At 47.3% G+C, this 26,841-nt stretch overlaps 1 protein-coding gene across 3 annotated transcripts in view; it reads left to right on the plus strand.

Annotated features, from left to right (window-relative positions):
• Positions 1 to 26,841, plus strand: part of GFRAL (GDNF family receptor alpha like) — a 772,441-nt gene that overhangs the window by 207,248 nt on the left and 538,352 nt on the right. The gene's annotated exons all lie outside the window — the stretch shown is intronic.

Here is a 26,841-nt window from a genome sequence, read left to right on the forward strand (position 1 = left end):
CATCTGTTCTGGCTGTAACACCTGACTAGAAGGAAAGGTTACCTGTGCTTTAGGAAACAAGAGACACACACTGTATGCAAGAGTTATTACCTGATTTAAACGCTCTCTATCATAAGAACAACACATGCACACTGGTTCACTAAGAACTGGGGTATCTTTATTACAATAACAATAGAAAAGGATTCATACACAGATCTGCGGGGTCTCTATAACTAACAGGAACTTTAAAACACCGCTGAAAGAAAAGGGATTAGACATATAACAGGGACAATGTTATCTGCGGGGTCTCTGTGACTAACAGGAACTGTAACACACCGCTGAAAGAAAAAGGATTAGACATACCATAGCCTAGGGAATAAAGACAAGATTAAGGTGTAAGTGTAAAGCAAGCTAATTTAGACTACCTCACCTATTAGAAGGAATGTTTATATCTCTCTCTCTGGTAGGATCAGGGCTCTCTGTCTCTCCCTCCATCACCACAGCTTCACGCCTCTGGCTCAACGGCTTCAGGTGACAGCCTCAACTTCTCCATCTGCTTTAATGCATTCTGATAAACTGGCAGCCCCAGCTGATAGTTCCAGCTTTGTTCATATGACTGCTCTCTCCAGCTTCAGCAATCATCTGCCTTCTTTCTCCATTCCAGAAAACCCATAGAACTGAACTGTACTCTGCAGCTCCAGCATACATCCTACTCTCCACTCTTCAAGAACCAAACTGACCACTCCTCCTCTTCTGCACTTCGCTAATATGGATTCCTCTCCTCTAGTGGAAAGCTCCAGCCAGTAGCCTCCTCCCACCAGGTCCATGCACCGGGCTTCTTGCTCTAGACGCTCCCACAGTGATCAGCTGCTTGTTTCGTCTAGAGACCTGAGCCCAGGGACACTTCTTGATTAGATTCAGCTCTGGCCGGTTCTCTCCGGTTCGCTTAGGACGAACAACAGCTCAAAACCAAAATATTACCTTTTCCCTTCAAGCATCTCAGCTCTGCAGGGACAGAAAGCAAAATGGAGTCTCTCTAGTTCTGGGCCTTGTAAGCCTGAGAAGGAGGAAATAACCCTTAGCTCTGTCAGAGTACCTACACAAACCATACCAATGTGTAATATAAAGTCAGGACAACAGGATCCACCCTCTACTATAGGCAGGATAATGAAAGGACACATAATTATGTCAAAGCCAATAGGCAATAGATGGATTAGAGTCAAGAATAAGGGATCTATCATCATATAAAGCAGCTATCCTCTTCTAGGTCTGGAAAAAGGGCTTAAAAGGGCCAACACAAGGTAAGAATACAGGTCCTAGATGTGAGCAATCTTAAAGTCTTTATCACTCCGAAATAGAGCCAAAAAACCTGTCAAGACATTCCACCCTAGACTTTATCTTGCGAACATCTATAAACAACAACAAACTAATAAACAAACATCAACATAATCTATCAACAAAACCAAAAACCAAAAAAACTCTCTAAAATAAATGACAACTGAAGGAAATTCCACCTAAAACTTGATGTAGGGAATACAAATCTAACAACCAACTGAAAACACATCAAAGCACCCTTGACCTGAATGCTGAAACATAACTAAGATTGATCTGATAACAACAGAAACTAACCAAAGCACCCTCAAACTAAATGTGCCTCAACTTCTAGTGATAACTGATGAAATCTATTGATGTAGGGCCATGTTCGTGGAATAAAAACAAGAAGGGGCCTAAATGGGGCCTACCTACTTTGGTTAACTTAAGAACTAAATGTGCCTCAACTTCTAATGATAACTCATGAAATCTATTGGTGTAGGGCCATGTGTGTGGAATAAAAATAACAATGGGCCTAAATGAGGCCTACCTACTCCGGTCAACTTAAGAAAGAATTTGGTGAAATCTGACAAATAAGCATGACAAAGGGTCCTCAAGGTCTGGGCAAACATTACTAATAGATGTAGGACATAACCTGACTAAAAGACACACCTCCCAGGCCAATTTAAAGTCTAGGGTAACCACCCTTGGAACTAATCCCACTGTTCTAATTAAGAGTTGATGAATCAAAGTGAAAGTGTAATAACAGGAAAATAAGGATAACCCCATTCCTACAAAATAGCTGGTGTAGCACTATGCATATCAGGCAATAAATCAAAGAAAGTTATCTAAGTGTGGTGTATACATTGTCTAAAAGATAAATTTGAACCATGCCAAAGGCAATAGGTAAAGGTCACAAATCACAAAACAGTTAGCACCTAGTTCCTCACTGTATCACACTGTGGAAGACATGTGTGCACCATCATTTCTTTCTCTTCCATTGGCAAGACTGTTTTGCAGAAAACAGGAAAACTATGACATAGGTGAAAGATAAACAAGTGTATCAATAATGAAATGGCATAGCATACTAAAAGCAAAATATATATGAACTATTTCATTCATGTGGCACTGCATAAACATCAAAACCATGAACAGGACTGTGAGACTTTTTTTTAAGTGGGGCCTGTATATGGTAACTGCAAAAGTGGCATAATGTCCATCTGAAATAGAAACATGGGAAAAATGCAAGGCTCAAGAACGCAGGCCAAGAAATTACATTTCAGCATTTCATCATTAGGGATCATAGCACATGACTTGTGCAATACTGTAATTTAGGGTTCAAAAATATATTATTTTTTTTTCAGATAACTTTTGGCTTTGTCAAAAAAGTTCAGGAAATTCAGATCATCGAAATTCTGTCAAGGCAGTGAACTGTGGAAAGACAGTCTGTTGATTCATCAGTGTAGGTCACCACCCTCCATCTTAATCTGTATCCTGTGCCAAGGAAGCACTTCCTCCGATCTGGTCATTAGTCACCAGCTTCCGCCGTTCATCCGCCACCATCCGGTCTGGTCTGGTTTCATATTCCAAAAACATCAAACTAACATAAAAATAAAAATAATAAAGTAAAATAACAAAGGGAGTGGGAGGGGGTGGGCCGACGCACACACCAAACACCACATCCCAACAACCTGAAACGAAAAAACAAGTATCATTAATCTAGCAAAAATACATTTACCATTTAAAAAGCACCCCAAGTGCTTTTTATTGTCGAAAGAAACCTCCTAATTTATAAAAGTAATTCTTCTAAATTCAAGGAATAATTTAAATCATATTCTTTTAAATTTGTTTGGGCAAAATCCAATTTTGTCATACATAGCCAGAAGGGCTGGGGCCTAGCTGTCCCTAACTCATCTGAGAAACAGCCCCTCCCTTCAGAAAGATGTTCGCGCTCAGAGTTTTGAATCCGCTCCAATCAAAATAAGCAGGAGCCGAGCTACAGTGCGATGTAATTTTGAATCACTGCCAAATGCTGATCTCATTGCAGGAGCAAGGCTACTGCCAACCATTCTGTCCAAGCATCTCTAATCTCTAGTCAGGGAAGCTCACTAGGTCTACTGTATTTATCTAACTCCAAGGGCCAAGCGTCTGCCAATTATTCTGCATGTGCAAGGATCCCTTATCTGAAGTCAATGAAGCTGTCTGCGCCGACAGCAAGGAAGAGCGACTTGACCCCCCCCTTACATAAACATTTCTCCGCGAAAAGAAATTGAAACATAGCCAAGAATAACAAGCTAGCTCTCTCTGCTCTCAGAAGTTGCTCGGCCTCCACCCTTTCAAAATTCAGAGTGCGAACAGATGCAGGGCTTATATCAGTCAATGTCAAAGCAGATGCCTTGAAACCGAAAACATTACAGCCTTTCCCAGGGCAGAAGCACCAACCATAATTTTCTAACTAACTGAAGCAGATTTAAACGTGGTAAAAAGCAAAGTAATAAAGACATATTTTTTGTAACTAAGTCACACATGCTAGCATTTTAAAAAAATTCTAATATAAAATACTGCTACTGGCTGAAAGGGAAAAATATTAGACCAACATTGCATGCAAGCACATTACTTTTTCTCAAATTAAACAAGGGGCAACATGTAATTTTACATTGCATAACCAAGAATTCATAATGTAGTGTGCAAGCTTTCCTATTCTACCTATTAAAAAGGGCCAGATTCATTTTTTGTTTAAATAGCCATTTTTTCTAACTGAGTGAGTTAACTGCCACACGCTATTCTAAAGGGCAGCTTGCATTGGAAAAAAAAATAATCATGTATATTTTCTAGAACACATTTTTTTTAAAAGCACACGGTTGCATTTCACTAATTAAAAGCACATTCCATGATGGGTCTGTTTAATATTTTCGTTCTTCACAACCGGTAACGCACTAATTCTAAAACACTGGTACGTGTGCCATCCACAGCTGAAAACCCTTATCTCAATCCGACTGGTTGATTTGTAACTTTCCGACCTCCGAGAGTCAGACACCTTAAATCATGTGTTCCAAGGCAAACCCACACAAATTCGTGGACGCATTTCAAATAGAATGTTAAATGAACACTGCTTTTCTCTCCTTGCAAGATGTTACCATTCTGTCAGCAAGCTGACAAAGCACATAGGCAGACCCAGCAACCAATGAAAGTCAAAGCAAACCATCATTCATCTAAACAATCACTGACTTTTAGTGTCAGCTCACATAACCATGCATGTTAAACAGCATGTTAAAATAAATACTGCCGTCTCAATACAAGATATTAACCCTTTGGCAGCTCAAACACAATCATTCCCCAATGTCTGCAGTACACGGGAAATTCAAGAACTTATCACTCCACGTTTTCAAATAACACGCGTGCACATCTACAAAACAATTTCCCCAAGCATTTGAAAGAGATCCAGCTCTCTCCTGCCTAACGCAACAATAACATGCTCTGTACAAGCCATATCCACATGGCGCTATTCACAAGCCATATTTACAAGAAAGTCAACAAGTCCAAAAAAAATGACATGCTCTTCACAAGGAATATATTCAAGGCGCAATTCACAAGGAACACAGCAAGTCAAAATGAGAACATGCTCCTCACAAGCCACATTTACATGGCGTTATGCACACGCCATATTTACAAGAAAGTCAACAAGTCACAATAAGTACATGCTCTTCACAAGTCATATATACAAGGCGCAATACACAAGGAACACAGCAAGTCAAAATGAGAACATGCTCCTCACAAGCCATATTTACATGGCGCTATTTACAAGGAACTCCACAAGTCATATTACATTGAACACATTTCACATTGCACAGCATAAGCAAACGCAGCAAGCAATTTAATGGGCAATTTAAAAGCATTTTTCACACACATATATTCAATTGCATCATCACAAAGATGTAATTGGCTCCCTCATGTAATGTCACCCTTCAAGCCTGACAGTTCAAACACCAAGATGAAAAGCATTTCTTCCACCCTGCATAAGTCAAATGCCATGATGTACTGCAATCTCCTTACACTCCAACTGTTCAAGCCCATAGGTCAGGCACTACACCTCACCATGCAAGTCACAGACTGTTCCCAGATGTCAAATTTAAACGGTTTCAAGTTCAAATACATGACCAGGGCACCGTCCTCTGTGCAACATGTGCGAAGCTGTCGACTACGCCAGATGTAACGACCGGGTTCTCGAACCAGATGGGATCAGATCCTTAGAGCACCTCCAACCCAGCCAGAACGTAACCACCTCCCTCCTCAGGACCCATCTATCCAGGCACCTGGGTACCTACCTGAGGATGGGGAACTCGCAATATACAAGCTCATATCATTAGAAACACCACTAAATCTATAGGGATTACTAGGAATACTCACTGATTACTAAGGACGTCCATGCCCTACACCACACTTATACCTCATAGTCTCGCGACCACATGGGTCCAGACTAATCTACCCTGGGGCAGTTCTGATTATTTACCAGTACATACTGATCACCATCAGTGCTCACTCGACACGCAATCCGGCATGCCATACACACTGAGCTGCAGCCCCAGTGCTCTCTTTTTATCCGGTCCACAATCCGGCGGACCTACACACTGACCACAATCAGTGCTCTCACTAACGCCACTTTCCCTAGAGGTGATCTCATTACACACCGTATCCCCCCGGTGCTCTCTCAAGCCACAATCTTGTGGGTATACACACTGACCACAATCAGTGCTCTCACTAACGCCGCTACACAACGACGATCACTTTCCTATGAATACCTTCAGCTCTCTCTCTCTCTATGTTGGGAAGTTTCTCTCACTATTTACTAAAGGTTCGCTACTACAATAATATTATGGGATGGCCGAATTACTTAGTGTCAATATTCTTTTAGCCCAAGGGCTCCTCTCTCTCCCTAATTATTCAGTGGCTACTTACCTGATCAGGGGCAGCATCTGTTCTGGCTGTAACACCTGACCTGACTAGAAGGAAAGGTTACCTGTGCTTTAAGAACAAGAGACACACACTGTATGCAAGAGTTATTACCTGATTTAAACGCTCTCTATCATAAGAACAACACATGCACACTGGTTCACTAAGAACTGGGGTATCTTTATTACAATAACAATAGAAAAGGATTCATACACAGATCTGCGGGGTCTCTATAACTAACAGGAACTTTAACACACCGCTGAAAGAAAAGGGATTAGACATATAACAGGGACAATGTTATCTGCGGGGTCTCTGTGACTAACAGGAACTGTAACACACCACTGAAAGAAAAAGGATTAGACATACCATAGCCTAGGGAATAAAGACAAGATTAAGGTGTAAGTGTAAAGCAAGCTAATTTAGACTACCTCACCTATTAGAAGGAATGTTTATATCTCTCTCTGGTAGGATCAGGGCTCTCTGTCTCTCCCTCCATCACCACAGCTTCACGCCTCTGGCTCAACTGCTTCAGGTGACAGCCTCAACTTCTCCATCTGCTTTAATGCATTCTGATAAACTGGCAGCCCCAGCTTATAGTTCCAGCTTTGTTCATATGACTGCTCTCTCCAGCTTCAGCAATCATCTGCCTTCTTTCTCCATTCCAGAAAACCAATAGAACTGAACTGTACTCTGCAGCTCCAGCAAACATCCTACTCTCCACTCTTCAAGAACCAAACTGACCACTTCTCCTCTTCTGCACTTCGCTAATATGGATTCCTCTCCTCTAGTGGAAAGCTCCAGCCAGTAGCCTCCTCCCACCAGGTCCATGCACCGGGCTCCTTGCTCTAGACGCTCCCACAGTGATCAGCTGCTTGTTTCGTCTAGAGACCTGAGCCCAGGGACACTTCTTGATTAGATTAATCTCTGGCCGGTTCTCTCCGGTTCGCTTAGGACGAACAACAGCTCAAAACCAAAATATTACCTTTCTCCTTCAAGCATCTCAGCTCTGCAGGGACAGAAAGCAAATGGATTCTCTCTAGTTCTGGGCCTTGTAGGCCTGAGAAGGATGAAATAACCCTTAGCTCTGTCAGAGTACCTACACAAACCATACCAATGTGTAATATAAAGTCAGGACCACAGGATCCACCCTCTACTATAGGCAGGATAATGAAAGGACACATAATTATGTCAAAGCCAATAGGCAATAGATGGATTAGAGTCAAGAATAAGGGATCTATCATCATATAAAGCAGCTATCCTCTTCTAGGTCTGGAAAAAGGGCTTAAAAGGGCCAACACAAGGTAAGAATACAGATCCTAGATGTGAGCAAGCTTAAAGTCTTTATCACTCCGAAATAGAGCCAAAAAACCTGTCAAGACAGACCTTGAAATGGATCCCCTTCGAACAAATAAAGAATGTCACTCATGCCTTGGTCACCAGCAGACTTTACTATGGCATTGCATTCTACGCCGGAATAAACAAAAACCTCAACCGCAAGCTACAGTACACCCTGAATGGTGCTGCAAGACTGGTCCTCAACCTGCCAAAACACTGCCACATCTCCCAGCACATGCGCACGCCCCACTGGCTCCCCATTGAGGCAAGAGTCACCTTCAAGATGCTCACCCACTCACACAAGGCCCTCCATGACACTGGACAGCATACCTGAACAGCCAACTTAAATTCCATGCATCCCAAAGGACCCTACGATGAGCCCAGCTCCCTAAGCCCTGGTCCCACGCACCAGAAAAACCAGATCGGGAGGCCGCTCCTTCTCTGTCCTTATGGCCAAAGCCTGGAATGCCCTTCCACTCCACCTCAGACAGACAACACTGCTTCCCATCTTCGTAAGAAACCTCAAAACCTGGCTCTTCGACAGAACCCCTCCTTGATGGACTGGAGCTTGCACCCCCCACCCCCAGTGCCTTGAGACCATTACAGGTGAGTAGTCGTGCTTAACAAATGCCTGATTGATTGTTTGAGTTACAACAGTAAGTTCTCCCTTTGATTATCTTTCAAAAATGTTCCTCTTTATTGGTATCACAACCGTGGGTTGACGTCTTTCTGCCATCTCCTCCAAATTACCTCTTCTGGGTGGGACAGGTGACGGAGAGGAGGAATCTGGGTCCATTTCAGGGGCATTTTTGTGGGTTTATACTTTCATTTACCTTCTTATGTTCCTTTGATTTGTCTCCACATTGAATTCTTAGCGTATTTCTACTACACCATGGAGTGTGTGATCAACAAAACAAGGCTGATGTTAAATCTTCCCACTCAAACCTGGCTGAAACATCGTTCAAGCCCATAGTGATTGCAGGTCACAATGTATGCACCACTCTATTTGTCTGACACACTGGACATCAGCTTATCCATAACATGAGGCTACTGACACGCTAAAATCAATCATTTGCTGTTAGGCATTTGATGGCTAATACAACTTTAGTTCAAACTCAGAAAATTATCTCACTGAATGTTAAAGGTCGAAACCACCAAGATAAAAGTAAACAACTACCTCTTTAAACTTAGAGCAGATCTTGTATTACTGCTGTATTACTGCCAGAAACTAAAATTGGTCGGAGAAAAGTTAACTCACTTAACAATAAATGGACAAGTGAAGTCAGATGCTCCCCCAGTATGAATAAAAAAAAATTTGTTATAGCGATTATTTTGAAGAACTCTAACCTCACTCTAATATCTCACTCAACTGATGATGAAGGTAGACTAGTCAATACGAAACTCAGCCAGAACGGAAAATACATTCACCTCCTAAACCTTTATGGCCCAAATGCTGACACAACAAAAACACAAAAAGTGGTAAGGTAGCAACTTGTGAGCAAACTACGCAGTGTACTTTATGCCCAAATTTGCTTGGTCTAGTAAACAACTCCAGATTATGTGGGTGACTAAAACTCAGTCTCCTAGCTGGGGAAGGTCATTATTAATTGAAGAGGAAACCTCACACACTTAGTAGTGTCATGCTTCATCATCGGAGTCCTCTCCCCACTCTGGTACGACAATGACATCAAGGCACGCTCAACATCGGTGAAGCATAGGTATTACTGAGTCGATATAGAGTGGTGTACCTTTTGACAAATGTGTGACTACAAAGGACCCCACCCCCTCTGTGACCGGTATGCTGATGTCCCCTAAAACATAGGGTATCAAGGTTCTACTTATCCAGGTTTTAGTAGGACTCACCTGAGTTATCTAATAAGGTAGCGGTCATATAATCTACAAATGTGGATGCACATGCTCTGAAGAATACTCCAGTTTTAGGCTAACACAAATGGGCAGATACAGGTTTGCAGATAGTAATTGGACGTGAGTCATCAAACTCAATTTACGTATTCAGATTAGGTTTTTATTCAAACCTAGTGACCTGTAGAATAAAGGAATTATCATAGGACACTAAGGTAATTTTAATTCAATTTGGAGACATCTTTGTTTCAGCATTGTCCAAAAAGATGTATCTAAGCACTCAATCTTTTGGGTACAGACTTCAAGGAGGTTAAGTCCGCCTTTATGACATTGTCCGACCAGGGTGGTGAGAGGATTCAGATGATGAAGCATGACACTGCTAAGTGTATGAGGTTTTCTCTTCATTTAAGGACGACCTCCCTTAGCTGCGAGAGCAAGTTTTAGTAACCCCCATAATCTGAAGTTGTGCTCTGAACAAAATAAATTTGGGTATCATAAGCCACCTGTTGTTTTTGCATTTGCCACCCTGAGTGTGCTGGGTATACTCAGACGTGAGTCCCATGCTCTCCACACCACTGGAGTCAAGCTATCCTGGCTGAAGATGGCTGATAGCCAGAAACCGGTCCTAGGATGCTTGATTCCGGTCCAGGAAAGACATGGCTTTTCAGTTCGGGCTGGACTGTTCCCATGAGGCACAGGGTTAAGGCTGATTTGCATATAGCCATGTCTGAACTGGGGTGGTGTGGAGTGCAAAAAAACAATGGATTTAGGCCCAGATATCTGTACTGGGGTGAATGTATGACATTGTTCTGCATTCCGTCCATCAACTGTTGTTTTTGCATTTGTCACCCCGAGTGGGATGGGTATGCTCAGACGTGAGTCCCATGCTCTCCACACCACTGGAGTCAAGCTATCCGGGCTGAAGACGGCTGATAGCCAGAAACCGGTCCTAGGATGCTGATTCCGGTCCAGGAAACACATGGCTTGGCAGTTCGGGCTGGACTGTTCCCATGAGACACAGGGTCAAGGCTGATTTGCATATAGCCATGTCTGAACTGGGGTGGTGTGAAGTGCAAAAAAAAGATGGATTTAGGCCCAGATCTCTCTACTGGGGTGAATGTATGACATTGTTCTGCATTCTGTCCATCAACTGTTGTTTTTACAGACTTCAAGGAGGTTAAGTCCGCCAGATGATGAAGCATGACACTGCTAAGTGTATGAGGTTTTCTCTTCATTTAAGGACGACCTTCCTTAGCTGCGAGAGCAAGTTTTAGTCACCCCCATAATCTGAAGTTGTGCTCTGAACAAAATAAATTTGGGTATCATAAGCCACCTGTTGTTTTTGCATTTGCCACCCTGAGTGTGCTGGGTATACTCAGACGTGAGTCCCATGCTCTCCACACCACTGGAGTCAAGCTTTCCTGGCTGAAGATGGCTGATAGCCAGAAACCGGTCCTAGGATGCTTGATTCCGGTCCAGGAAAGACATGGCTTTTCAGTTCGGGCTGGACTGTTCCCATGAGGCACAGGGTTAAGGCTGATTTGCATATAGCCTTGTCTGAACTGGGGTGGTGTGGAGTGCAAATAAACAATGGATTTAGGCCCAGATCGCTGTACTGGGGTGAATGTATGACATTGTTCTGCATTCCGTCCATCAACTGTTGTTTTTGCATTTGTCACCCCGAGTGGGATGGGTATGCTCAGACGTGAGTCCCATGCTCTCCACACCACCGGAGTCAAGCTATCCGGGCTGAAGACGGCTGATAGCCAGAAACCGGTCCTAGGATGCTGATTCCGGTCCAGGAAACACATGGCTTGGCAGTTCGGGCTGGACTGTTCCCATGAGGCACAGGGTCAAGGCTGATTTGCATATAGCCATGTCTGAACTGGGGTGGTGTGAAGTGCAAAAAAAAGATGGATTTAGGCCGAGATCTCTCTACTGGGGTGAATGTATGACATTGTTCTGCATTCTGTCCATCAACTGTTGTTTTTACAGACTTCAAGGAGGTTAAGTCCGCCTTTATGGCATTGTCCGACCAGGGTGGGGAGAGGATTCAGATGATGAAGCATGACACTACTAAGTGTATGAGGTTTTCTCTTCCTTTAAGGATGATCTTCCATAGCTGGTAGAGCAAGTTTTAGTCACCCCCATAATCTGGAGTTGTGTTCTGAACAAAATAAATGTGGGTATCATAAGCCACCTACCTGGATACCATTTGATCCCAATGGGGCGGAGACACTAGTTCCTGAATCCTCCTGAGACTTGCCCTTAGTTTACAGGAGAATACACTGCTCCTGTCGCAAATACCTGACAAAAGTGGGATGGGATGGGATGGAGAGAACACCTAGAGTTAAAGATGCTGTGATTCATCTACTCAACAGAAACACTGCAGCCGGCATTCACACCAGTCTGATGAACAGTACCAGCAGATATGGTGCCTGTAAACAAACAACAACAAGGCTTTAGTCTAGCATTAACTCTGTCTCTTAAGATATCACCTCACAAAAGCTTTTCTAATCCCAGCCAACCTTTAGTTTTGTTGTTGTTTAATTTTCCATAGAGGCTCCTTCATCAAAGTTCTCAAAACTTCAGTGAGCATGAATTCAACATCAAACCCTTCACTATTTTGCAACTAATCCCTGAAATGGAATTGTTATTCTGAATATTGCAAAGGAGTGGTTCTAAGGTAAGAATGCATAAAGAGGGAGAGAGAGGGCATTCCTGCTTTGTGCACTGCTCTAATTTTCTGTACAGGGCATAACCATGTTGATAAAGTAATTCCCAAGGTTGAGTGTAGACAGATAATGCACACCCATCTATTGAAGCACTTATTAATACTATTGAGAATTATGCTTGGTTTACAGGATAATCTCAAAAGAGGCAAATCCAAAGAGAAAGAGCTAAATAACATCTGCTCTAGAAGTTATAGGAGAATCTGGCCTGGTATGGCGGGCTGAATATTTAACATATTTAGGTATAGAATTGGGGCAGAGCAAAGGGATATTATGTATGATAATCTAAAAAACATACCAAAGTTACATGAGAGAGCATCAAAAGACATTATGTACAAGCAATACATAAAGACAGTATATAAAGACAGAGGATCACTCTTCTTGAGGTATCACAGAATCGCAATATCAAGAGATACATGAACACGCTATGTATTGGGCACCTTAGCTGAAGGTAAAGACAACATGGCTAATAGGCAAAGTAGGAGTTACTTCGGGGTGAGTATTCAGGGGAGTTTAATGTTGGCAAAGCATGTGTTAAGCTTTCGCCATGAAGGCCTATGTTGCGATTTCCAAGGAGAGTGTTGTAAGGTAGTGTTGTTGGCGCACCTTATATGTGCTATCCAGTTCAGCTAGGACGTGAAGGAGGTGGAAGCAGTATTTTTCCAGTTGGTAAGGATGGATCTGCAAGCTGCTCTTCATAGGATGTCTAAAAGTAGTGCATCGTATGGGAGTTTAGGCGGGGGTCAAGAAATCCCACAATGGTAGTTTGGAACTCACATTTAATTTGAAAGCCAAGTAGTGACAAAATAAACCAGAATACTAAGTCCCAGAGTCCTCAGATCCAAGATAAAAGTCTGCAAAAGTACGGTGATAAAAAACATTTATGATCTTAACAACATCATGATTAGAGTTAGACAAAAGATGCAATTAGCAGGTTATGAAAGTATCCATCTATATGTAAAGAAAGAATTTATGCTTCAGCCCCACCCTTTTCAACACCTACTTGACACCTCTCTCAGACATTATCAGATCTCACGTACTCAACATCATATCCTGTGGAGATGACACATAACTCATCCTCTTACTGACCAAAGACAACTCCACCTCCAGAACCTTCAACAATGCCATGACCCGTGTCACCAACTGGAAGAGGACCAATTGCATCAAACTCAACACGGACAAGAAGGAAGTGTTGTTCTTTGGGACAAACACATCCCCATGGGACAACAAACCATGGTGGCCCTCCGAGTTCAGACCCACACCCTCACCCACAGACCATGCCCCCAACCTCAGCATAATGCTTGATAGCAAACTCACCATGAAGCACAAAATCAATGCAGTTACCTCCTCCTGCTCCCACACCCTCTGCATCCTCCTAAACCTTTTTTGATGGATACGTGTCAACACCAGGGAAATCATCAACCAGGCCCTCGTCACCAGCCAGGTTGACTACAGAATACACTGTACTCCAGCATACCATCCAACTCCTCTAGAGACTCCAGACCATGCAAAACAACACAGCAGCCAGTCTCATCCTCAACCTCTCATAATGCACCCAGATCACACCCCACCTCAGGAACCTCCACTGGCCACCCACCCATAAGAGATGCCAGTTCATGTTTCTGACAAATTTCTACAAGTCTCTACATGACCAGGGATCAGCATATATTAAACACCTTGTGAAAATGTCACCAACCCTCCAGACACATGCGCTCCACCTCTCAGGCCCAGGCTCACACCCACAGTTAAGGTTTTGCCTTCTCATACCTCGCCGTGACTGCCTGGAATGACCTTCGATCCAATCTACAAACATCACACTCCCTGTCAGATTTATTAAGAGAACTCAAAACATGGCTCTTCGACTGTAATGATACCTCAGCGCACGATACCCTCTGGGGTCAGAAGTACTGCTTTATGAAACTGATTGATTGACTAAAAGCACAGATGACTTTCATTATCATACCATCTCCCCCATTGTTGTTAAGAGTTCACTAGTAATAACAAAATCTATTTTATACAGTTTGTCTTCTTCATCTCTTCCCCACAGCCAATAACACATCAACACTCCTGTTATAAGCAAAGAAGCTATAACCCATGCCTGAGTAGGCATACTGGTGGGTGGCACAATTTGCAATGATATATGCAGCAATTTAAAGATCACAATTTGAAATCATAGTTAGGCATGCTCAACCTTCCATCTCATTGATGTTTTGTAACTGAGTACTATAAAAATTATAACGTTTTTTATACTTTAGTAGTATAAGAGTACTAAAGGTTACTATAAGTAATCTTGCTTATTTATTGCTCTTACAACTGCATAAGTGCTGTGTGAAGGGCCGTTTATCACACAAGTAAATTATCTCAAAAGACAGTTATCTTGAATAAAGTAATACACGTACTTACCATACACCTTTTTTTATTTTACCCTGACTCACACCCATATAACAATATCTTCGAGACTCTGGATGGCTATAGAGGTATCAATATTTAATAGATACTCTCCACACTCAGATATTTAAGGCATTACACAGCAAGTTCTCCTTTTCCCTTCCACATGCTCCACTGCTCCTTTCCTGCCATGACAAAGACCCTATGTAAAACCAGATGTATCATATCTCATTTCTGGGCCATTTTCTCACTGTACACCCTTGTTGCAGTGTAAGCCTGGTAAAGATTTTACTATAGACTTACTCTTCTTTACTACTCTAACCGTAGTTTGGCCTTGATAATTAGACAATCTGCAAGACATCCATTTACCACAGAGGCAATTATCCTCTGACAAATCTTTCTCCACCAATAGGAGAGGTAGAAATTAGGGTCTTCATTGGCCATGTCACAGACATGGCTTGGCAGTTAGGGCTGGACTGTTCCCATGAGGCATGGGAACAGACTGATTTGCATATAGCCATGTCGGAACTGGGGTGGCAGAGTGGGCTAAAGAGCGGTGATGGATTAAACCTAGATCAGTTGACTGGGGGTGAGTGCTTGTATTGTCAACACTCTGTCCATCATTTCCTTTGGTTTTTCTTTGTTCGCCCTAAGTTGGCAGGGTATGCCCAGACGTGGGTCCCTTGCTCACTTTGCCACTGGATTCAAGCAAGCCGGGCTGAAGACGGCTGGAATGCCAGAAACCGGTCCTCAGAAGCTTGTTTCCGGTCCAGGGAAGACATGGCTTGGCAGTTCGGGCTGGACTGTTCCTGTGAGGCACAGGGTCAGACTGATTTCCATATAGCCATGTCGGAACTGGGGTGGCAGAGTGGGCTAAAGAACGGTGATGGATTAAACCCAGATCAGTTGACTGGGGGTGAGTGCTTGTATTGTCAAAGCTCCGTCCATCATTTCCTTTGGTTTTTCTTTGTACGCCCTAAGTTGGCAGGGTATGCCCAGACGTGGGTCCCTTGCTCACTTTGACACTGGATTCAAGCAAGCAGGGCTGAAGACGGCTGGAATGCCAGAAACCGGTCCTCAGAAGCTTGTTTCCGGTCCAGGGAAGACATGGCTTGGCAGTTCGGGCTGCCCTGTTCCCATGAGGCACAGGGTCAGACTGATTTGCATATAGCCATGTCGGAACTGGGGATGCAGAGTGGGCTAAAGAATGGTGATGGATTAAACCCAGATCAGTTGACTGGGGGTGAGTGATTGTATTGTCAACGCTCCGTCCATCATTTCCTTTGGTTTTTCTTTTTTCGCCCTAAGTTGGCAGAGTATGCCCAGACGTGGGTCCCTTGCTAACTTTGCCAATGGATTCAAGCAAGCCGGGCTGAAGACGGCTGGAATGCCAGAAACCGGTCCTCGTAAGCTTGTTTCCGGTCCAGGGAAGACATGGCTTGGCAGTTCGGGCTGGACTGTTCCCATGAGGCACAGGGTCAGACTGATTTGCATATAGCCATGTCAGAACTGGGGTGGCAGAGTGGGCTAAAGAACGGTGATGGATTAAACCCAGATCAGTTGACTGGGGGTGAGTGCTTGTGTTGTCAACGCTCCGTCCATCATTTCCTTTGGTTTTTCTTTGTTCGCCCTAAGTTGGCAGGGTATGCCCAGACGTGGGTCCCTTGCTCACTTTGCCACTGGATTCAAGCAAGCCGGGGTAAAGACGGCTGGAATGCCAGAAACCGGTCCTCGGAAGCTTGTTTCCGGTCCAGGGAAGACATGGATTGGCAGTTCGGGCTGGACTGTTCCCATGAGGCACAGGGTCAGACTGATTTGCATATAGCCATGTCGGAACTGGGGTGGCAGAGTGGGCTAAAGAACGGTGATGGATTAAACCCAGATCAGTTGACTGGGGGTGAGTGCTTGTATTGTCAACGCTCCGTCCATCATTTCCTTTGGTTTTTCTTCATTGGACACCATGTTAGTTGTCCAACGAGGACCAGTAATTGACAGCCAACTCAAAAATTTGAGAACAGGTTTAGGTACACCTCTCTTAAAACCATGCTTCAGAAATAAAGGATAGCAACAGCAAGACCCAATCTCCTAAAAAAGTTAAGTCATGTTAGGATTATGCAGACCAGAAGCTCTGCAGAAGCAATGCAAAACAGAAGAAGTAACACTTGATGGGGCCTGTTACCAAGGGTGGCGATATTGAATTATTGCTGCTTTATCGGCCGTTTTCGGCCGCTAAGCGACAATAATGCTATCGCCCTATTACCAAGCCGTCGCTAACACCAGTTAGAGACAGCTTGTAGGCGATAGCGAGCGGTTTGGGGCCCGCTTTGCATGTCAGCGATATTTATCGCTAATGACATGCAAAGTGGGCGTACCCAATCCGTTAGCGACTGACGGCAGTCGCTAACATCGCCATCGCCTATTACCAAGAAAAGCGAAGCGATGGAAATATTCGCGCTAAGCGCGAATATCGCCAACCGCTAACACCTGCAAATACCAGTTCTTAGCCATATTATCCAATGGGATGTGGCTAACAGCATTTGCATGCTAATGCGTGAACACCGCTGGATTTCCAGCGATATTCACGCTAACGCCTGCAATATTATTGCTTTTGAGATAAACAGTGGTAATAGGACGTTATCTCAGCAATAATATTGGGTGAATCGCGGCGTTAAAAAAACTAACTCTAAGCTCAGTTAGCGATAAATATCGCTAACTGTTGGTAATATGCCCCAATGTTCACTCAGAGCTTGCTGATTCTCCCTACAAAACATTTACATCATAAGTAAACAGCACAGTTTGAATGGACGAACCTTCAGGACTCAATAACGGACAGACAGATATTATATTAATTTTGGTATTGTAGTAAAGATTCAGTGCCATGAGCAATTTCTTAAGAAGTTCAGTTAAGAATATCACAGCTTTTATAACAGTGCCAAACATTTAAGCAGGCTTTTCAGATTATTATTATCAGAATCAGTTACAGGCGTTACACAGTCTAACCACCATTAATCTGGAAGGATAGTTCGTTTTCTAACACCTCAAGCCCTATGAAGATGAGAAAATGGTTCAAATTTAAAGTCCATTGAAGGTGAGTCTATTGGCATAGAAAAGGAAATAAAGGAATGAAAATAGAAATGTTTCTGTAAAGAAGGTTCAGTCTAGCAGCTACCAACTGTAGCATCAGCAAGGCAGTCCAAAAGTAAGTGAAAATTTCATTAAAAAATGGTCAGTATAGCATCCTCTCCCTAAGGGGAAAAGGAAAGTATGGCATTGCTCCTCTTTAGGTATTTCTTCTTTTATAAATTATTCAGCTTTTTCCAGTGATGTGGCATCACCCCACCATGAGTTGACTGTTGTATGATCAAATTCAAGCAATGTCATCTGGCACACTTGTAACAGTGAGATGGTTTCTCATGCTAGCCATTAGAAATGAAATATGGAGACTCCATATAGGCCGCCTGAGGGTGTCCTGGGGGGCTCTTGGCGGGTGGCGGCTGACGTGCGCTCGCGCTCCCTGAGTGGCTGTGGTAGCGGAGCGGCCTGCTCTGCCTGACGGAGCGCCCCGGCCCTGAAGGAGGCGGGCCTGTAAGCGCGGGACGCGGCTGGGCAGCCCATCCCACTGGGAGAGGAGTGCAGCTTAGCGGGCATGGAGGAGCGGTGTGCAGGCCGGTCCCAGGTGAGAGCAGCTGAGCTGCTGGAGGAGGCAGTGGTTTCCAGGCGGGAGCAGGTCAGTGCGGAGCCTGACAGGCCTGGTAACAGGTGAGCCAGAGAAGTGGGGGGCAGAGTGGCGGCCCCGGCGGGGGACATGGAGGTGAGCCAGGCCTGGCCAAACTAAAAATAGCATTTGTGGACCTGTGGAGGCGGGCCTTTAATGGCGCTGGCTGGTGGGGTCCTGGGAGAAGTGTGGTGTGGATAGCGAGGAGGCGCTGCCATTGCTGGACCACCCCCTGGAGTGGCAAGGTTGGAGTGGCAGTGCCACAGTGCCTGCTGGTGCATCCAGAGGGCCCTAAGTTTGGCGCCGGAAGAGTTTGAGGACATTTTTGGAGCGGACATTGGCCCTTAGTCTTACTGACACTTGGCGGCTGACCCCCGGGACAAGAAGGGGCCAACTCGCTGCGCATAGGGGCTCCCCTCCTGCGTTACTGGGCCCGACCTGCGCCAGCACCAGCGAGCAGGCCTTGACTAGCGACAGTGAGCGGTGGGGTGTGTGGCCTAATACAGGACTGGAGGGACTGAGAATTGCCCGGGAGCACAGGCCTCACGGATCTTGGGGCAAGTGTTGCAGATAGGGTGCTGCCAAGAGTGGGGCCCTGCTGATTGTCTGGACGGACAGTACGGCCCCAGGTTTTTAATTTTTTTTGCATGTAGAGGAGCACAACATTAAGCAGGCCCTTGCGGGGCGTGTTGTGGCTGCAGGTGCGCCGTGGGGAGTGCCCGGCGATTAGCCATAAGGAGGGGAGCAGCGAGCGTCAGACCTGACTGGAGCGGAGGCCACAATCATGGGTCGGAATAGACCCCTGTCGCAGGGACAGGCCAATCAGACTGACCGGTATATGGTCAATGTGGGGAGGGAGGAGAACCATCCAGGAGGGAGCCAGCGAAGTGAGGAGACGCATTATGGGACGGACCCCTCGCTAAAGGACATCATGGTGGCCATCATGGAGATACGTGGCGCCATCACTGAAAAGATGGACACTATGGAGCCCAAGCTCTGCTCGGTGACCGAGGAAATCAATTTGATACGAGTGGACCTGGGGAAAATGTCGGACAAGGTTGCTGCGATGGAGTGTGGGGTCGGCAGTGTACAGTCCAAAATGAAGAGACTTGAGGAACAGTTAGCCGTACTCACAAAGAACCAAGCCAACATGGCCGCCCGCCTGGAGGATCAGGAAGGCCGGGAGCAGCGGAATAATATCCGCATTCTGGGGGTGCCGGAGGGGATGGAGGGCCCGTGCACAAACTGGTTCGTGGAGGATCTTATCACCCGTCATCTCAAGCCTAAACGCCTATCAAACTTTTTCTCTGTGGAAAGGGCACACCGTGCGCTGGGAGGCAAGCCCAGTCCTGGGGCCCCTCCATGCATCATCATTGCCCACATCCTAACCTATAGGGACCAGGACGCCATCCTGCAGGCCTCAAGGGTGTCGGGGGACCTCCATTTAGATTATGCTACGATATGGTTAATCCTGGACTTTTTGCTCAACATCCAGCGTCAGCGACGATCCTTTGAAGGGGTCAAGAGAGCCCTCAGAGAGCAAGGCATTAAATAATGATGCTATATCTGGCACGTCTCAAGATCCTGGATGGTGAGAAGGCGTTTTTCTTTGATTCCCCAGAGGAAGCGAGCGACTGGATGGAGGGCTGGTGGACCGTGGGCGACACCCTACAAGCAGCTGTGCGTGTCAGGGGACCCGGATCAGCGACAGCCAAGCACGAGAGCCACTGCAGACGGGGCAGTCTCTGATCAATTCACAATGGGGGGGAAACAGACACAAGTCACTGGGGTGAAGGTTAGTATGAGAGGCGAGTTGCGTCTCGGACCTTGGTCTTGGGTGGGGGGTCGGACGGGAGGAATCATGTCAGTTGACTCCTCTTCGGAGTGACAGTTGGGATCTTTCATGTGACGCTGGTTGTTTTTTTGAGGGGGTCTTTGTCCTTTGGGTATTGCAGTGGGGGTTTCGTTAATGGTTTTTCCATGGGGTGTGAACTCCGTCCAATCAGTTTGACTTCTTCTGCGGTTGCAGGCTTATGTTCCCTCGCTTGGTTGGAATGGGATTAAAGGGGCGACAGGAACTCTGCATTGTTCAGTGGTGGGTGGTTGGGGGCCCACCTGGCAGGGAGTCAGGGAGGGGGGTTGGGATGGGGGGAGGGTACAAGTGTTGTGGAATAGTTCATGTTTAGCTCAAGGTGTTTAAATATTGCAGACATATTTTATTCCATTCAGCAAACAGAAGTGGTATGAAGGGGATGTGGCACATTCTAGGCTTCGGCGCTTCAATGGGTGATCAGTCACGGTTTTGGATTTGGTCCTGGAATGTGAACAGGTTGGGCAATAAAGTAAAGTGTACGCTGGTCCTGCAATATGTGAAGCGTCATGGCCCGGATGTTGTCCTCCGGCAGGAGACACATTTGCACAGGAATACCTGCAGGGCACTAGACAGGTTCCGCTATAAGCTGCTGGCCCACTCAGGGTTCACATCAGGCTCCAGGGGGGTGGGGAATCTAGCTCGCGCTGAGCTTCCACTGATTGTGACGGGTAAGTGGGTGGAGGACTCCGGTTGCTTTGGGGCAGTCTTGGTCAAATGGGAGGGCCGCGCATTAGCGTTTTGCTCTTGCTATGTTCCCCCTGGGTTGCGTGCCTCAGCATACGCGAAGCTAGGGTCCCATTTGGCGGATCTTCAGAGGGGCACTGTGATATTGTGGGGTGACACCAACGCGGTTATGGACTCTGACCTGGATCACTCAGGGGAGAGGCAGGGCCATGGGGGAGGCAGGATTGAGGGGCTTTGTTTCAGCGCTGGGCCTCAGTGACATATGGAGAATGCACCACCCAATACTAAGGCAATACACTTTCTACTCGTCTCAACACGGGTCCTTATAGACCATATCCTCACCGGGGTGGATCAATTAGGAGACTTCATAGACACATGCATTATGGCCTGGGGAATATTGGATCAGTCGCTGGTGGGTGTCACTCTCAAAGGGGCAGTAGGCACAAGTTTAGCCTTTCCGCAGATCGACCCGAGTCGCCTCAAAGACGATTCCATGGTCGAGAAGTTGAGGAATGCTCCCAACTGTACTTCGATGAGAACCGGGGATCAGTTGACTACCAGGTCATCATATGGGAAGCTTTTAAGGCAGTTTTGAGATGCCAAACTCAGGCGCTGATTGGCACGCGGAAGCAAGTGGAGGCGCCCCAGATGGCGCAGCTGGAGCGGGCTGTGGAGGCATTGGAATAGGAGGTGCTGAGGGCCCCATCGACGGAGCGCAGTCATGAGCTTGCCCTCAAACAGAGGGAACTCTGCTCGCTGGCGGAGGGCGAGGTGCGGGCTTACTCCCTAGCCGTGAAACACCGGATTTACGACGCCGGGGATAAAAGCATGAAGCTGCTAACCTGGTTGGAACACAGGGAACGGGAGCGCTCATGGGTCGTGGAAGTGAGGAATGTGGTGGGAACCTTGGTGACTGCGGTGTCGACATTGCGGAGACCTTCGTGTCTTATTACGAGGAGGTGTACACCCCGGTATGCACTAGATCAGAATCTGACTGCAAGGAGTTCCTTCTGGACTTCGCGCTTTCCACGTTGTCTCAGGAGCAGACTGACAGCCTAGAAGCAGACCTCACGGTCCTGGAACTGGATGAAGCCCTCAAAGCAATTCAGGCCGGGAAGGCACAGGAGCCTAGTGGGCCTAATGAAATATACTAACGACAGGCCAGCGTCGTGACTGATCCCATGAGAAGCATATTCCTCGAGGCGAGGCAAGTGGACATACTCCCGCGTGTTGTGGCTGCAGGTGCGCCGTGGGGAGTGCCCGGCGATTAGCCATAAGGAGGGGAGCAGCGAGCGTCAGACCTGACTGGAGCGGAGGCCACAATCATGGGTCGGAATAGACCCCTGTCGCAGGGACAGGCCAATCAGACTGACCGGTATATGGTCAATGTGGGGAGGGAGGAGAACCATCCAGGAGGGAGCCAGCGAAGTGAGGAGACGCATTATGGGACGGACCCCTCGCTAAAGGACATCATGGTGGCCATCATGGAGATACGTGGCGCCATCACTGAAAAGATGGACACTATGGAGCCCAAGCTCTGCTCGGTGACCGAGGAAATCAATTTGATACGAGTGGACCTGGGGAAAATGTCGGACAAGGTTGCTGCGATGGAGTGTGGGGTCGGCAGTGTACAGTCCAAAATGAAGAGACTTGAGGAACAGTTAGCCGTACTCACAAAGAACCAAGCCAACATGGCCGCCCGCCTGGAGGATCAGGAAGGCCGGGAGCAGCGGAATAATATCCGCATTCTGGGGGTGCCGGAGGGGATGGAGGGCCCGTGCACAAACTGGTTCGTGGAGGATCTTATCACCCGTCATCTCAAGCCTAAACGCCTATCAAACTTTTTCTCTGTGGAAAGGGCACACCGTGCGCTGGGAGGCAAGCCCAGTCCTGGGGCCCCTCCATGCATCATCATTGCCCACATCCTAACCTATAGGGACCAGGACGCCATCCTGCAGGCCTCAAGGGTGTCGGGGGACCTCCATTTAGATTATGCTACGATATGGTTAATCCTGGACTTTTTGCTCAACATCCAGCGTCAGCGACGATCCTTTGAAGGGGTCAAGAGAGCCCTCAGAGAGCAAGGCATTAAATAATGATGCTATATCTGGCACGTCTCAAGATCCTGGATGGTGAGAAGGCGTTTTTCTTTGATTCCCCAGAGGAAGCGAGCGACTGGATGGAGGGCTGGTGGACCGTGGGCGACACCCTACAAGCAGCTGTGCGTGTCAGGGGACCCGGATCAGCGACAGCCAAGCACGAGAGCCACTGCAGACGGGGCAGTCTCTGATCAATTCACAATGGGGGGGAAACAGACACAAGTCACTGGGGTGAAGGTTAGTATGAGAGGCGAGTTGCGTCTCGGACCTTGGTCTTGGGTGGGGGGTCGGACGGGAGGAATCATGTCAGTTGACTCCTCTTCGGAGTGACAGTTGGGATCTTTCATGTGACGCTGGTTGTTTTTTTGAGGGGGTCTTTGTCCTTTGGGTATTGCAGTGGGGGTTTCGTTAATGGTTTTTCCATGGGGTGTGAACTCCGTCCAATCAGTTTGACTTCTTCTGCGGTTGCAGGCTTATGTTCCCTCGCTTGGTTGGAATGGGATTAAAGGGGCGACAGGAACTCTGCATTGTTCAGTGGTGGGTGGTTGGGGGCCCACCTGGCAGGGAGTCAGGGAGGGGGGTTGGGATGGGGGGAGGGTACAAGTGTTGTGGAATAGTTCATGTTTAGCTCAAGGTGTTTAAATATTGCAGACATATTTTATTCCATTCAGCAAACAGAAGTGGTATGAAGGGGATGTGGCACATTCTAGGCTTCGGCGCTTCAATGGGTGATCAGTCACGGTTTTGGATTTGGTCCTGGAATGTGAACAGGTTGGGCAATAAAGTAAAGTGTACGCTGGTCCTGCAATATGTGAAGCGTCATGGCCCGGATGTTGTCCTCCGGCAGGAGACACATTTGCACAGGAATACCTGCAGGGCACTAGACAGGTTCCGCTATAAGCTGCTGGCCCACTCAGGGTTCACATCAGGCTCCAGGGGGGTGGGGAATCTAGCTCGCGCTGAGCTTCCACTGATTGTGACGGGTAAGTGGGTGGAGGACTCCGGTTGCTTTGGGGCAGTCTTGGTCAAATGGGAGGGCCGCGCATTAGCGTTTTGCTCTTGCTATGTTCCCCCTGGGTTGCGTGCCTCAGCATACGCGAAGCTAGGGTCCCATTTGGCGGATCTTCAGAGGGGCACTGTGATATTGTGGGGTGACACCAACGCGGTTATGGACTCTGACCTGGATCACTCAGGGGAGAGGCAGGGCCATGGGGGAGGCAGGATTGAGGGGCTTTGTTTCAGCGCTGGGCCTCAGTGACATATGGAGAATGCACCACCCAATACTAAGGCAATACACTTTCTACTCGTCTCAACACGGGTCCTTATAGACCATATCCTCACCGGGGTGGATCAATTAGGAGACTTCATAGACACATGCATTATGGCCTGGGGAATATTGGATCAGTCGCTGGTGGGTGTCACTCTCAAAGGGGCAGTAGGCACAAGTTTAGCCTTTCCGCAGATCGACCCGAGTCGCCTCAAAGACGATTCCATGGTCGAGAAGTTGAGGAATGCTCCCAACTGTACTTCGATGAGAACCGGGGATCAGTTGACTACCAGGTCATCATATGGGAAGCTTTTAAGGCAGTTTTGAGATGCCAAACTCAGGCGCTGATTGGCACGCGGAAGCAAGTGGAGGCGCCCCAGATGGCGCAGCTGGAGCGGGCTGTGGAGGCATTGGAATAGGAGGTGCTGAGGGCCCCATCGACGGAGCGCAGTCATGAGCTTGCCCTCAAACAGAGGGAACTCTGCTCGCTGGCGGAGGGCGAGGTGCGGGCTTACTCCCTAGCCGTGAAACACCGGATTTACGACGCCGGGGATAAAAGCATGAAGCTGCTAACCTGGTTGGAACACAGGGAACGGGAGCGCTCATGGGTCGTGGAAGTGAGGAATGTGGTGGGAACCTTGGTGACTGCGGTGTCGACATTGCGGAGACCTTCGTGTCTTATTACGAGGAGGTGTACACCCCGTATGCACTAGATCAGAATCTGACTGCAAGGAGTTCCTTCTGGACTTCGCGCTTTCCACGTTGTCTCAGGAGCAGACTGACAGCCTAGAAGCAGACCTCACGGTCCTGGAACTGGATGAAGCCCTCAAAGCAATTCAGGCCGGGAAGGCACAGGAGCCTAGTGGGCCTAATGAAATATACTAACGACAGGCCAGCGTCGTGACTGATCCCATGAGAAGCATATTCCTCGAGGCGAGGCAAGTGGACATACTCCCGCCATACCAGCGGGAGGCCACGATTGTGGTCATTCACAAAGCTGGGAAACCGGCAGACCAATGTTCATCATACCGGCCCATCTCATTAATGTGTAGGTCAAGGTTCTGGCCAAGGCCCTGGCGACGCATGTGCTTGTGGTCCTGCCTGATCTGATCCATGTTGACCAGTCTGTATTCATGCCCCACAGGAGCACACAGCACAATTTGTGGCGCCTCTATGGGGTGTTACACATGACCGAAGACGTGGGCAACACCCAAACTGCATTGATCGTGCTGGATGCTTCAATGGCCTTTGACAGCATTGAATGGCCATATTTATTCATGGTCCTGCAATGCCTGGGCTCCGGGCCGTTTTTTTTGGAGCTGGGTCCTCCTGTTGTATGAGAAACCTGTGGCAAGGGTGAGAGTGAATGGAGTCACGTCTCGTGTATTCTCCCTGCAGCGTGGAACACAGCAGGGGTGCCCTCTGTCCCCTCTCCTATTCGCCCTGGCACTGGAGCCCCTGGCCCATTGGATCAGAAGAGAGTGGTTGTTCTTGGGCTTGGCACTCACGGATGAGTGGGAGGAGCGTATCTCTCCATACGCCAATGATATAGTCCTCTACATGGCCAGACCCTATCAATCTATGGTGCAGGAGCTCCACCTCTTCAAGCTGTTTGGGAGTTACTCTAGCTAAAGGATCAAGTGGGCCAAATCCTTGATATTACCTCTCTCAGGGGCCCCCCGAGGGTCCCGTCACAGTGATCGGCCTTGGTCATCACTGAAGGATTTAAGTACCTAGGGGTGTACATCACAAGGGACAGGGTGGAGTTTTTTGCCAATAACCTGGAGCCGCACTTGGCAAGGCTGGTGTTGGATGTCGCTCATTGGCGATCAATGCCTCTCACACTGATGGGGCCCGCTGCGTTCTTCAAAATGCTGACGTTGCCGCGTCTCTTATATATTCTGCAGAACACGCCTTATTGAGTGCCGGACGGGGTGTTTCGGTGCATAGCCCAGGCCCTGCGGACGCTGCTCTGGACAGGGGGGACCTGAGGGTAGCGCTGAATAAACTCACCAGGGGAGTGTATGATGGAGGGCTGGTCCTACCGGACGTTCGGCTGTATTACTGGACATCTCAGCTCCAGGTTATTAATCACAGGGTTTCTGGGGCGGCCTCAGAGCCGGCCTACAGGATGGACAGGTTACTGTGCACCCCTACTTTATTCCCGAAATCAACAGAGGCATTTGCCCTCGCTCCCGAAAGCAACAGAGTGATTTGCCCTCGCACACGGGGTGGTGCTGCAGTGCTGGAGAGAGGCCAACAAATTCCTGGGATGGACAGGGACGGTAATGGGCAGGACCCCGCTCTGGTTTGGGGACCAGTTGACGGAGGTGAATTGGCTTGCCAGCTTCAAGGGCAGGAAGCGAATCAGAATCAAATAAATTTGGGATGTTTGGAAGGGGGGCGCCATCAGATCGTTCGAATACCTCCAAACGGAGTACCAACTGCACGACTCCCAACACTAACATTATTTGCGTCTCTTGCACGCTCCACGCGCCCATATCCCGTCAGGGAATTCAATCCCCGAATACTCGCCAATGGAGGACAGGCTACTGCTTGACTCAATCCTGGAGAAGCCCACAGCCACTATCTATCGTAAATTGATAAACAATATGCCTAACTCCCTGAAGTCACTGCAGGCGAAG

This window comes from Lissotriton vulgaris, chromosome 6 (assembly GCF_964263255.1).
Source record: "Lissotriton vulgaris chromosome 6, aLisVul1.2, whole genome shotgun sequence".
Taxonomy (NCBI): Eukaryota; Metazoa; Chordata; class Amphibia; order Caudata; family Salamandridae; genus Lissotriton; species Lissotriton vulgaris.